The 14,244-nt window shown below is 45.8% G+C and overlaps 1 long non-coding RNA gene across 1 annotated transcript in view; it reads right to left on the bottom strand.

Moving 5' to 3' along the window:
* Positions 1–989: 989 nt before the first annotated feature.
* Positions 990–14,244, bottom strand: part of LOC140478542 (uncharacterized) — a 28,973-nt gene continuing 15,718 nt past the window's right edge. Inside the window, exons 3-4 of the long non-coding RNA XR_011960800.1 lie at positions 5,939–6,508; positions 990–1,056 (exon numbers count right to left, since the gene is read on the bottom strand). This is a non-coding gene — a long non-coding RNA (uncharacterized lncRNA). The remainder of the gene's footprint in view (positions 1,057–5,938; positions 6,509–14,244) is intronic.

The raw sequence follows: 14,244 nt of genomic DNA, 5'->3' as shown, positions 1-14,244 counted from the left end.
CTTCTCCCTGTCTCATCTCCCTCTGTTTTCACCCTATTCCAAAACATTCTCATTGAGCCAAGCAGCACTCAGCGTCAACATGGCCTTCAGCAATTTCTGGATGAACAGAATCTGGAAAATTCCACCTGAAAAGTTACTGGAATTTGAGTCCATAAGAAATTTTAATGGGAAATTTACAGGGAATTGAAAATAAGGAGTTAACAGGTGAAAGTCATGAAGTGGTTTAACTGGGTCGAGACATGACAGTTCCTGCAAAGAGTCGAGGTGTAGTTTGGATAAATCTATGTTCCCTCTCAGACCAATATCTCCTTCCCGGGCTGCACGGCCCAGAACAGAGCACATACCCCAAAGGTGATCCAACCATGAATTTGTACATCTTTCTATTTGTTTGACAAAAATATGAGAGTCTGGAATAGGGTGGTTCTGGAAAAGCACAGCAGTTCAGGCAGCATCCGAGAAGCAGTAAAATCGACGTTTTGGGCAAAAGCCCTTCATCAGGAATAGAGACAGGGTGCCTGCAGGGTGCAGAGATAAATGAGAGGAGGGTGGGGGTGGGGAGAACGTAGGAAAGAGTACAATAGGTGAGTGGGGTGATGCTGAAGGTGATGGGTCAGAGAGGAGGGTGGAGTGGATAGGTGGAAAGGAAGATAGGCAGGTAGGACAAGTCATGGGACAGTGCTGAGCTGGAAGTTTGGAACTGGGGTGAGGTGGGGGGAAGGGGAAATGAGGAAACTGGTGAAGTCTACATTGATGCCCTGGGGTTGAAGTGTCCAAAGGCTGAAGATGAGGCGTTCTTCCTCCAGGTGTCGGGTGGTGAGGGAGCGGCGGTGAAGGAGGCCAAGGACCTCCATGTCCTTGCTGAGTGGGAAGGGAGTTGAAATGTTGGGCCACAGGACATTGTTTTTACCTAAAAATATGAGCTACTTTTCGACAGACGGAACAGACAAACCTTTCTCGTTCCACAGTTAAATGCCAATGATATACAGATCCTGATGACTCCGCTGACTGTAGAAACATGCTTTTGAGATCCCGGTCTCAATTATTCTCAATTAATATCTGATAAAAAAAAAATTCACAAGACAAAGCTCACAGTCAGTGCAAGATGAATATTAAAAACATATATTTCCTTGGTATGTGTCTGATGTGTAAATGTTCCTCTTCAAATCGCCCCGCCCCCACCCAGGAAGAGGACATGTCCATGCGCCTCGCTGTACCTTGCCCCCAATAAAGATGGCGGCTATAACCCAGGACCTATCATTGCCTGAGGGCCAGAGACATTTTCCCATTTGCTGCAAACGTGGGAGCAGGAGTTTCTAATTCAGGACGAGCGACCTGAACAGAGTGTAATTAAACCCCTCCCAGTCTAAACTGATACATTTCATTCTGTTTCCGCTGCCACTTCCCCTTTCCCGTTTCCATCTCCTTCACACACCAAGCGTCATTCCGGTACCTGTGACCCTTCCTTAGATCCGATTGTAGGAATTCTAAATTTTCCCAGCAACCGTGTGGGAACAGGGCCATCGGCCCAACAAGTTCACACCCACCCTCCGATGATTATCCCACCCAAACCCATTCCCCGACCCTATTACTCTACATTTCCCCTGACTAATGCTCCTAAACTGTGCATCCCAGAACACTACGGGAAATGTCGCTTGGCCAATTTACCGAAACTGCGTATCTTTGGACTGCAGCAGATAGGGGATAAAGAGTAAATAATAGGTTGAGAGACAGGAACATTTGGAAAGACAAAGGAGTGTATAATGATCTTGCTGGGAGGGTGCATCGCTGTTAATGGAGGGGACAGGAACCTGTGTCTGGCAGCATCTCAGTGGAGGTGGTGGAAATGGTGGCTGATGATCTACGTTCTGCTGCAAAAAAGACCCTGAGCTTCCAGTTGCCTGCCACTTTAACACACGAGCCTGTTCCCTGACCAACATCTCTGTCTCAAGCTTACTGCAGTGTTCCAGTGAAACTTGATGCAAGCTGGAAGAAGACTCCAGAACATATCAATTTGCCTCCTCTTTCAAGGATTCACAATTTCCCCTCCCATGTGGTCAACAATGCCCTCCAGTGTATCTCCTCCACTTCCTGTACCTCTACTCTTGAACCCCACAACTCCAACCGCAACAAGGACAGAACCCCCCAGTCCTCACCTTCCACCCAGATACAACACATCATCCTCTGCCAGTTCCACCACCTTCGATCAGACCGCACCAGAGATATATTTCCCTTCCCACCCCTTTCAGCATTCCACAAAGACCATTTCCTCTGCGACTCCCTCATTAGATCCATGCTCCCCACCAACCCACCCTCCACTCCCAGCACCTTTGCTTGCCAGTTCAAGAGGTGTAAAACCTGTGCCCACACCTTCACCTCACGTCAATCACGGCACCAAAGGATCCTCCCACATCCAGCAGAGATTTCCCTGCACGTCCAGACACCTCACCTATTTTATCCTTTGCTCTCGATGTGGTCTCCTCTACATTGGGGAGTCAGGACGCCACCTTGATTCAGAGAACATTTCTGGAACACATGCACCAAACAACCCCACCACCCTGTGGCCGACCACTTCAACACCCTCTCCCACTCCACCAAGGACATGCAGGTTCTGGGCTGCCTCCATCGCCAAATCCCAGCCATCCGACGCCTGGAAGAATAACACCTTATCTTCCATCTTGGGACCCCTCAACCACACGGCATCAAGGTTTGCTCATCACCCCTCCCCCCACCTTATCTCAGATCCAACCCTCCAACTCGACACTGGCCTCTTCAACTGTCCCACCTGTCCATCTTCCTTCCCAATTATCCACTCCAACCTCTCATCATAACCTCCCATCGACATCTACCTATTTCCTTCAGAGTTCCCATCCCACCAACCCCACACACCCCTCTTATTTACCTCTCAGCCCTCTTACCTTTGGAGAGCTGATGAGTTAAGCAGCCTCCTTTCCGCATTAACAATTCTGTGAACATTTTATTCTGAGCCCTCTCAGGAAATATCAGGGCAGGGTTTGTAAAGAGGTCAGATTGAATGAGGGTCTCAGTGAACAAAAGTGAGACACAGATACAGAGAGGTTTTGGGATGGATTGAATCAAATGTTATCAATTTGCACGGCTGCCAAGATTACAGAAGGTACAAAGGGGAGTGATCAAGAGAGTGGAATTAGAGCAGCAAATAAATGTTAAACATTTATGGAGCTAAAGGGGATGCTGGGTAAAGATACCACAGTTAGTGCTGATTTCATTCCAGACACACCAGCCAGGGCACACATCCATGCTGTGTCTACCCTATTGATCTCTTTAAGATTTTTGTTCATTTGAAGTGTTTCATGTTTAGATAGTCCAGAGAAGACAGCTTCATTCTCCTCAATCTCTTCTGCCAAGGCAATGCTGCTGTTAGAATTCAAGTCACTATGGCGTGTTACTGGCTGCTTCATGGACTGGAACCGGCAATTGAGACTGAAAGGTTACTGTATAAAATATCTTCAACTGCATTGCCAGATTGCCAGACACATGAGGGGCTTTAAGAAAAAGAACTTAAATGATGGGCACTGAGTGTCAGAGTGCCTACTGTTGTGGGGACATTCTGTTTAGATCCAATCTCTTGGTTATTGTTAGAATTGACTTATCCTGGCTCCAGAGAAGTGGGCAGAGCATTATAACGGTCATCGAAGATGGTAACAAATTTCCCAGAGGTTACAAATCGTAAATGACAGAGTAGGCATGAGTTCTGCTGGGAAAGTGTATAAATTTATTCAAAATGGCTCCAATTTACAAGTGAGAGAAAAGCACATTCCTGAGGTCATTGCATTAGTCCAAATTTAGACATTCAGGAGAGCTGAAGGGAGAGCTGGTGTTGGGATTTGCAGTAATGATAGGGAAAAACTTGTTTCACAGAGAGAGAGAGTTCACAGATGGAAAACTCAGTGTTAACATCACATCAACTGCAGAGTCGTCCAATTCGGCAGGTCCTGATCCTTATCAGTAATATAAAAGGGGAAAGCAGCATTCCTAGCTCAGAGAAATCATTCCCATGTTAGGCTAGTTTCGAATATTTAACCGGTCATGTGATCTGGGAAGACACCAATGTAACGGGACCAGGGCGAAGCTGTGTAAATGTGGGGACTGTGGGAAGAAATTTACTTACCCCTCCCAGTGGGACACTCACTGACACAGTCACACTGGGGAGAGGCTGTTCACCTGCCTCACGTATGGGAAGGGATTTACTCGATCTTACAATCTGCTGAGGCACCAGAGGGGTCACAATGGATTTAGATCCTTCACCTGCTCCATGTGTGGGAAAGGATTCACTCAGTCCTCTGATCTGCTGATACACCAGCGAGCTCACTCTGGAGAATGACCATTCACTTGCTCCCAATGTGGGGAGAGATTCACTCAAATGCACCACCTGCTGAGACCCCAGTGAGCCCACACAGGGGAGAGGCCATTCAGATGGTCAGTGTGTGAGAGGGGATTCAGTGAGTCATCCTGACTCCCTGAGACCCCAGCGGGTTTACACTGGGTAGGAGATGTTTCCCTCTCTGTGACAAGGGATTTGCAGAGACTCAACACGACTGAGAGCCCAGTGAGTGCACACAGGGAAGTAGTCATCCCCCTGCTCTGTGTGGTGTAGAGTTCACACATCACTGCAGGACTCTGATTCTGCAGTTACTGTCCATCAGAGTCAGGAGTGGACCTTGTACATGATGACACTGTTGGAGTATTGATGTTGCTGTTGTTAACCACATTAACTGGGCTGGAGTTGACTGAATTTATATTGCCACTTTCTGAACCTCAGGATGCCTCTCTGGGCAGTAGGTCACCACACACAGCAATGTGACAAGGAACAGGGTTCATCTGTATTCATTTAAATTGTGATCATAGCACTGCTGTCTCACAGCACCAGGTAAAAGGTTAGAGTCCAGCCTTGGTCAACGGCCTATTTGGGGTATCCACATTCTGCCCATAATAGTGGGGGTCCCCTCCATGTGCGCTCGCTTTCTCCCACAATTCAAAGATATGCAGGTTAGGTGGATCAGTCGTCATAAATTGTCCACAGTGTTCAGAATTTACAGACTAAGTGAATCAGCCATGGGAAATGCAGTGTTACAGGGATGGAGTGCTCTGGGCGGGATGTTCTTCAGATGGTTGGTGGGATTTGATGGACCAATGCTCTCCTTCCACACTGTAGGGATTATATTCTATGATTGAGGATAAAGAATATTCTCAGCGTCTCCTTGGAGGAGGAGCATGTGGGGTATATCAATGCTCTCTATGCCATTAGATAGAGGTGGGCACCGCAGGGGATACAGTGCATTATCTCTAGCGCCACCGCCACCCCCTCAACCCCAACTCTACTTTGATTTAGTCCCTTCCCACTCTGTCACTTGTAATGGTTTGCTTTGCCCATAATGGGCTTTGTTTGTAAATATTCAACTGATGACACTGGTGTGCTACTGCTGGCGATTATACGTTAACAAAAAACAAAATAATGGAATAATGATGTTGATGGTGGGAAGGTTGCTCAGCTGTGAGAGATAACACTTCTGGGTCGGAGAAATGGGAGAAAAATGCTTCACAGCTCACAGAACAAGAACTGAAAGTAGTTAAATCAAAGAGGGAAGGAATATTTCCCTGGAGTTTGAGTAACTGAAAATCGATGGGGTCTGGGAGTAGACAGGATTTTTTTTAAAAGGGCATTTGAAATTTTAAAAACTGTCATATGCAGATAGTTTCGATTCTTTAAGTTTTATTTATTGTGGAATAAACTTGTACTTTTCAAAAAAATAACAAATTCACAAACCTTGCGTTAAAGACAAATGTTAAATAAAATCCATCAAACCATCCCTCACTGAAAACGGAGGTGGAAGTGCAATCTCCTGCAGAATCCCTGCCCTGACTACTTCTTCCTAACCGGGCTCCATGGCTATATACATACCTGGGAGATAGCAGCAGGAGAAGGCCATTCAACCTTTGAATCTGGCTCCACCATTCAATGGGAAACAGCTGACCATCCAGCTCAGTCTCCTGTTCCTGCTCTGTTCCAATCCCCTTTCATGACTTCACCTTGAAGAACGATATTTCAGTCCTCCTTGGGCTTCACTGTCTTTTATACCAGTGATGTTGCTGTGTTATTGCTGGGTGTAGGCAGGGGGAATGTGATGGTGCTCTACCTGGAGGACACACTCAGCGTCCCTCATCATCCTGCAGTAACATCAACTGGGTTTCAGCAACGAGAGATAGAACCCATTTCCAGGATATGGGCATCACTGGCTCAGCCAGCATTTATACCCCATCACTAGGTACCATTGAGAAGATGGTTGTGAACTGCTGTCTTGTACCATTCACAGTCCATTTGGCGCAGATAGAAAGACAATGCTGGGAGGGAGTGTTGCAGGATTTTGGACAAGTGATTCTCCATCTTTGGTTCTTCAAATGCTGGTTAACATAATCACAATCTGCACGTGATTTTGAGATTTCAGTCTGCAAATCTTCATCATCTAGCACCCTGTGTAAAGGAATATGCACAGATTAGAAATTCAGAACAGACAATTCTAGTTTCTCTGGAATATCGTTTACCCTTTTCTTCCCCCAAAGCTGTAACCCACCAGCCCACTTACTCTCTCCCACCGTTCTGAATCTGCTGCCCCTAATGTACACCCTCTACATTCTCATGGAGTTACTGATAAACAGATCCATGCCACCACTTCCCGTCCCTGGTTAGACTCTGCACCCTTTCTGCGTTCACTTCCTTTCCCTTCAGTTGCTGCAAGTCAATAATGTAAGAGCAGAATGAAACAAAAGGAAACAGAAAGGGAGGTGGCAGATCCTGGACAGAAGAGGAACCTTCAGGCTGGGAGAATGGGTCAGATTCTTCCTTGTTTCCCATTAGTTTATTCCCAGCATTACAATGAACTGGGGATGGAGAGTGGTTCCACGAGGGTGTAGTGACACTTTGACCCCCAACTGATCAATACTACAAGCAGATACTTTCCTCCTCTAGCCAATCACAGTGTGAAATACTTTCCCCCAATTATCCCAAAACACGTTGTCCAAAACCCACCCACATTCTGTACATATACAGTGCCGGCTTTCCCAATACACCTGTGGTTCCTGCCTCAGGAATTATGGGAGTTACAGTCCCCATGAAGTCACTGGAGCCCTGTCTCTGGAAAGTGAATGGAACGTGTGGGGTGGAAGGGTGTTGTGTATAGGATCCCCATTCAGACAGGCAGGACATATGGCTTGTCACTAGGTTTTACTGAGACATCTGGTTAGACAACCCAGTTTCTGACGTAAGGAATATAGATTCAGTCAATTGCGGGGTGGAGGGGTCAATAAGGGGAAGCAGTTTTAGGCAGAGGTGGCTCAGTGGCTAGCACCTCTGCCTCACAGCTTCAGAGACCCTGGTTTGATTCAAGCCTTAGGTGATTGTGTGGAGTTTACACGTTCTCCCAGTGGCTGCATGGTTTTGTTCGGTGTTCCAGTTTCTTCCCATAGTCCAAAGATGTGCAGGTTAGGTGGATTCGCCATGCTAAACCACAGTGTCCATGCATGTGCAGGTTAAGCCATTAACCATGGGAAATACTGGGAATGGGTGAATCTGAATTATAGGATTGGTGTGGACTCGATGGATGAATACCCTGCTTCTGCACTGTAGGGATTCTATTCTATTCTCATGAAGAAGAATGTACCAATCTCAATGTGTTATGAATCTGTGGAATTCCCTATTCAAAACGCAGTGGATGCCAAGACAATGAGCAAATTTAATGGACAGATACAGATTTTTAATTTGCAATGAGCTGAAGGGTGAGAGAGAGAGAGAGAGCAGGCGGGAAAATCCAGCTGAGACCGAGGTGAGCTCAATCATCATGGTATTAAATGGTGGAGTTGATTCGAAGGGCTGCATTGCCTCTCCTGTGCCCAGGGCTTATCTTCTTACGGTAATAACCAGAAAGATGAATCCAAAACTCACCATCTTCACCAAAGGAGATTTTCGGAAAATGTAGGATAGTCAAGTGGAATAGTATTCAAAACTGAGATAGTGAGGAAGTGTGAAGAAGATAATGATTTTGCAATTTTAAACTGAGGGGTAACAGTGATTTATGGTTATAGACTGTGTGGTACATTCACACTGTCCAGAATACTCTGTTGTGAATATCTACTCTGTAATTTATTACAAAGCCAAGGTCACTGATAATGAAAACCAAAACACCCACGAAACATCGCCTCACCTCGTAATCTGACAAAAGACGCGTGATAAATCTGGTTGAATTTAGAACACACATGGAAAGCGGGAAGATTAAATCCAATCCCAAGTTCCTGTGCTAAAACAAAGAAGACTACAATAGGATGAGGCAGGAGTTGGTAATGTAGACTGGGAGCAAAGACTTTACGGTGGGACAGTTGACAGACAGTGGAGGAATATCAAAGCAATTTTTTGAAATGCTCAGCAAAGGTTTATATATCAGTGAAAAGGAAGGACTGTCGGAAAAGGAGTAATCTGCCGTGGGTGTCTAAGGAAATAAGGGAGTCTATCAAATTGAAATAGAAGGCATACAAATTGGCAATGACCAAGGAGAAATTAGGAGATTAGAAAAACTTCAAAGGTCAACTGAAAGCTTGATGGGAATGGGTATAAATAGTGAGGAGTAGCAATGCCCAGGGCCAGAATAGCAGTTTACCCTGCTAGAGGGAAACCTATTGTTTGGGGAACATATGGCCTCTGTAATTGTTGAAGCATTTAACAGTTACCAGAGAGATAATCCTGATCAAGTTAAAAATCACAGCACACTCCAAAAGCTTGTACTTCCAAATAATCTTGTTGGACTATAACCTGGTGTTGTGTGGTTTTTAACTTTGTCCATCCCACCCCAACCCCGGCTCCTCCACATCAGAATCCTGATAGACAGCCCCACGGAAACTGAAGTGCCTGTCAGATACTTGAGGGAGCCACGGGGGTGTGGGGGGAGGGTGGGGGGAGGGGTGTGTGGTTTAACCACAGAGTTGAACTGAACAAGACTTTTTTAAACTGTTGTTGCCATGGAGATAATCCTGAGAGACAGACAGTCTCGATGCAAAGTCACAAATCACAAAGGTAGAAGAATGGGAGCCGTGCATCGGACCTGATGCTGCCTAAAGGCGTTTTGCACGTAGAATACACAGGTAACTACCATGTCTCATCAATAAATACTCAAAGACGACCTCTCGGAGTTCTGTGCCTCGTAATTCCTATCCAGCAGGGTTCAGGAAGATGAGGACACAGCAGTCAGTCTTCACAGTGGAGAACACGAAGAACATGCCAGTAATTGATAAGAAGACTGAGGAAGGTGAGGATCTAGAAACGACTATTATCATGAAAGAGTTAGAGCTGGGCAAGCTAATGGCGCTAAAGGTAGACAAGTCTCCTTCCCCTGATGGAATACATCCCAGGATACCAACAGAGTTCGTGGGAGAAATCGCAAATGCACTTAGTTACAGCATCCTACAGGCCCTTTGGCCCAAAATGGCCCATGCCGATCAGAATGTCCATCCATGCTAACCCCATTTCCCTGCACTTGGCCCATCTGCTTCTGAAACTTTGCTATCCATGTATTTGTCCAAATGCCTTTACATGTTGTTAGTGTACCCACCTCAACCACTTCCACTGGCAGCTCAGTCCATATACATACCACCCTATGTGTAAAACAGTTGCCCCTCAGCTTCCCTTTTATTCTTTCTCCTCTAACCTTAAACTGATGCCCTCCAGTCCTTGGTTCCCTGAGACAAAGACGGAGTGCATTCATCTTACCCACGCCTCTCATGATCATATACACTTCTATAAAATATTCCCCCTCGGTTTCCTCTGCTCTAAACAAAAAAGCCCTCGCTTGTCCAACCTCTCCCTGTACCTCAGATCCCTGAGCACTGGGATCATCCTTGTAAATTTCTTCTGCACCTTTTCCAGTTTAATAACTGAAACCTACATTGCATTCATCACATTTCCAGTGTTTCCCCACGGCATTGGAACAGACATGACAACGCCAATGGATTACAATTAATGATCGATAATTTACCCCGTTACAACAATCCCATTTTCATAGCTTTTTCCATGATGCAGGAATCCTTTTGTCTTTCTTGTTTCATGGTTAATTGTCCTCATACAAAACCCAGTGGCTTAACTGTTCCTGGGAAATGTGCCATGATTTTTTAGACTTTCAAAAACCAATGAAATCTCTCTCCACAGTCCCCACGCTAACATGGACTTCACTGTCTCAGTACTTTTTTCCCAATCACACTGACATTTGAAATATTCGTCCACGGACAGAATGCACCACCTTTCCATCCAGATAAGGTAAATGATATTCAGATCGGCATGGATCAAGTAACTATCAAAACTGAACATGAAGTTCCATTTGAATTTCTCAACTGCAAATCCCCCCTTTCAGTACTGCACAACAGAGAAAACAGAAAGTGCTGGAGATCCTCAGCAGGTCTGGCAGCATCTGAAACACTGACAGATGCAGGAAACATTGCAGCCTTGAAGAAGTGGTTAGATTATCACACCAGGCACGTGTGCTTGATGGCCAGTATGTAGAAGATGGGGGCATTGTGTTCAACAGTTTTATACCAGAGACTCTGACTTCATTTGATTCCATGTTTCTCTGTGATTCCCTCTTTTCAGAATCAGGCAGGAGTGGGAAGCAGTGAAGAATGTAAATGATGGGTGACCTTCCTAGTGAGAGGATTCGTGTACAGTAGCAGGGATCCCTTTCTGGAAGGGCCTTGGTGAGACCACACCTGGAGTACTGTGTATACCTTTGTTCCCCTTTCCCAAGGAAGGCTCTCCTGGTTATTGAGACAGTAAAGGAGGGTCACCAGCCTGAGTCCTGGGATGTGGAGATAGTTATGGGCTGCAGATGCTGGAAGTCAAGAGTCCATACAATGTGGATCTGAGGAAGTGCAGCAAGTCAGGCTGCATCACAGGAGCAGGAAGGTTGATGTTTTGGGTTGGAACCCTTTGTCAGCCCTGATGAATAGTCCTGACCCGAAACGTCACCTTTCCAGCCCCATCGTATTCATGCTGGTCATCAAGCACCTATTAATTCTCGTCCCACGTTCTGGCACTCAGCATGTAACCGATATTGTAGTACCTGGTGTGATCATACCTGGTGTGATCATCTCAAAACTTCTTCAAGGCTGCAATGTTTCCTGCATCTGTCACTATTTCAGATGCTGCCCGACCGGCTGAGGATCTCCAGCACTTTCTGTTTTTATTGTGGATTTCCCCCATTTTGCTGAAGCACTTAGAGACAGAGAGCAGTACAGCTCCATATTTTGCTGACTATAATTCCTGGGATGGCAGGACTGATGGATGAAGAGGGACTCAATCCTCATTTCATCCTCCTTCCCTTTGACTTTCTGAGCCGCTGACTACATCATTAATATTCTACCTCCCATTCCCTGTCCTGAATCTGACCCATCTAACCCTACAATTTAGTTCCCATCCCCCTGTTAGACTCGTTAAAACCGCACCAATGGGACTGGCAAAAGCCTCCACCAGGAGATTTCTCCCAGCTCTGCCCAGGGGTAACCGGTCAGGCTGGTACAGGACCCACCCAGAAACGGTCCCAGTGCCTGAAGAATCTAAACCCTTCTCTGGTTCGCCAGTCACACGTCCAGCTGATCTATCCTCTTAGTCCTGCTCTCACGAGCACATGGCACTGTGAGTAAGTCTGACATTATTTTATTTCAGGAGCTACATTTTCCTGTATCCTTGATCTCCCTATATCCAGCTTTCAGGACCTCATCCCTTTGTTTAGTGATGTCATTGGTATCGGTGTGTTCCACAACCACTGGCTTTACCCTCCAGCTCCAGAATGTCCTGCAGCTGCTCCATGATAATCGCGGATCCTGGCACCAAGGAGGTAACATACTCTCCTGGATTCATGTCTGTGGCCACAGAAGTGCCTGCCTGTACCCCTGACCATTGACTCCCCTGTCACTATAGCCCTGCCACTGTCTTTCCTCCGGTTCTGTACAGCAGAGCTATCTGTGGTATCATGAACCTGGCTGTTGCTGATTTCCCGAGAAGCCACTCCACGCATTCACCCCCAACAGAATCCCAAGCAGAATTCAGTATCTTTTTGAGAAGTGGATGATCACTGGGGATTCCTGCACTGCCTTCCTGAGCCTTTTATTTGGTTTGATGGTCACCCATTCCCTTTCTGCCTGTATAACCCTCACCTGCAGTGTGACGAACTCAGTAAACGTGCTGTCAATAACATTCACAGATGCTCCACAGTGAGTCCACTCATAACTCCAGGTCTGAAAAGCAGTTTCCCAGTAGCTGCAGGTGGGCCCACTTCCTGCACACAGAGCCGTCAGGGACACTGAAAGTATCCCTTATTTCCCACATTGTACAAGAGGAGCACCCCACGGGTCTGAGGGCTCCTGTCACAACGTCTCTCTAGATTCAGCTAATTACTCCCATTAAGAGAATTTAAAAGAGCTTTCAACCTTCCTTCACTTCAAACATTACCATTATATATCAAAAGCCCCAATCTTTACTTAAGCTGATACATTATATTTTAAAAACTTAATAAATACTCTGCAGGTATCACTTACAAATTGGCTGTTCCCATTGGGACCACGTGAATTTCTCAATGGCCTGAACTAAACCAGAGTTTCAGCTTCACCTTCTCCCTATCTCACCTCCCTCTGTTTTCACCCAACTCCAAAACACACTCATTGAGTCAAGCAACACTCAGTGCAGCCCTGTCATTTTCATCGTCTGTTCACACCTACACTGCCCCCAGCCTCCTGTCCTGTTCCAATGCATCACAATGGGGGCTCAGGAACTGCATCTCATTTTTCAGCTCAGCCCTTTGTAACCCCAGAGTCAACATGGACCTCAGCACTTTCTGGATGAACAGACAGTTGTCAGAACCTGGAACATTCCACCTGAAAATGTGCTGGAATTTGAGTTCACAAAGAATTTTAATGAGAATTTTGCAGGGTGTTGAAAATTCGGAGTTCACAGGTTAACATCATGAAGTGAGTGATTGGGACTAAATCTGACAGTTCCTGCAAAGAGACTAGGTATAATCTGGACAAATCTGTGTTCCCACTCAGGCCAAATCGCCCATGGGGGATTCAACCACAAATTTGAACATCTTTCTGCAAGTTGCTTCACAAAAGTATTGGAGATATTTTCCCAGAGACAGAACAGACAACCCCTTCTCCTTCCACAGTAAAATGCTAATGATATCCAGATCCTGATGACTCCGCTGAGTGCAGAAATCTGCTTTTTTGAGATCCCGTCCTCAATTATTCTCCTTTAATATCCCATAAAGAGAATTCACAAAACAAATCTCAGCCAGTGCAGGATGAATTTGAAAGACAAATGTTTCTCTGGTATGTGTCTGATGTGTAAATGCTCCTCTTTCAAATCACCCCTCCCCCACCCAGGAAGAGGACATGTCCATGCACCTTGCTGTACCGTTGTGACAGGAGGAGACATGGGCGGCCGTGGCTGACGAGGGAAGTAAAGAAACATATAAAGTTAAAAGAGAAAAAGTATAACTTCGCGAAGATAAGTGGGAAAACTGAGGACTGGGAAGCTTTTAAAGAACAACAGAGGATTAGTAAGAAGGAAGTACGCAGAGAAAAAATGAGGTACGAAGGTAAACTGGCCAAGAATATAAAGGAGGATAGTAAAAGCTTTTTTAGGTATGTCCAAGGCAAAAAAATGGTTAGGACAAAAATTGGGCCCTTGAAGACAGAAACAGGGGAATATATTACTGGGAACAAAGAAAGGCAGAGGAATTAAATGGGTACTTCAGATCTGTGTTCACTGGGGAAGACACAAGCAATCTCCCTGAGGTAACAGTGGCTGAAGGACCTGAACTTAAGGGAATTTATATTTGCCAGGATTTGGTGTTGGAGAGACTGTTAGGTCTGAAGGTTGATAAGTCTCCGGGACCTGATGGCCTGTATCCCAGGGTACTGAAGGAGGTGGCTCGGGAAATCGTGGATGCGCTGGTGATTATTTTCCAGAGTTCAATAGAATCGGGGTCGGTTCCTGAGGATTGGAGGGTGGCTAATGTTGTGCCACTTTTTAAGAAGGGTGGGCGGGAGAAAGCAGGAAATTATCGACCAGTTAGTCTGACCTCAGTGGTGGGAAAGATGCTGGAGTCTATTATAAAGGATGAAATTATGGCACATCTGGATAATAGTAACAGGATAGGACAGAATCAGCATGGA

This window comes from Chiloscyllium punctatum, chromosome 6, assembly GCF_047496795.1.
Source record: "Chiloscyllium punctatum isolate Juve2018m chromosome 6, sChiPun1.3, whole genome shotgun sequence".
NCBI classification, from domain to species: Eukaryota; Metazoa; Chordata; class Chondrichthyes; order Orectolobiformes; family Hemiscylliidae; genus Chiloscyllium; species Chiloscyllium punctatum.
The sequence above is the reverse complement of the archived record's forward strand: the minus strand, read 5'-3'. Positions and strand labels throughout refer to the sequence as shown.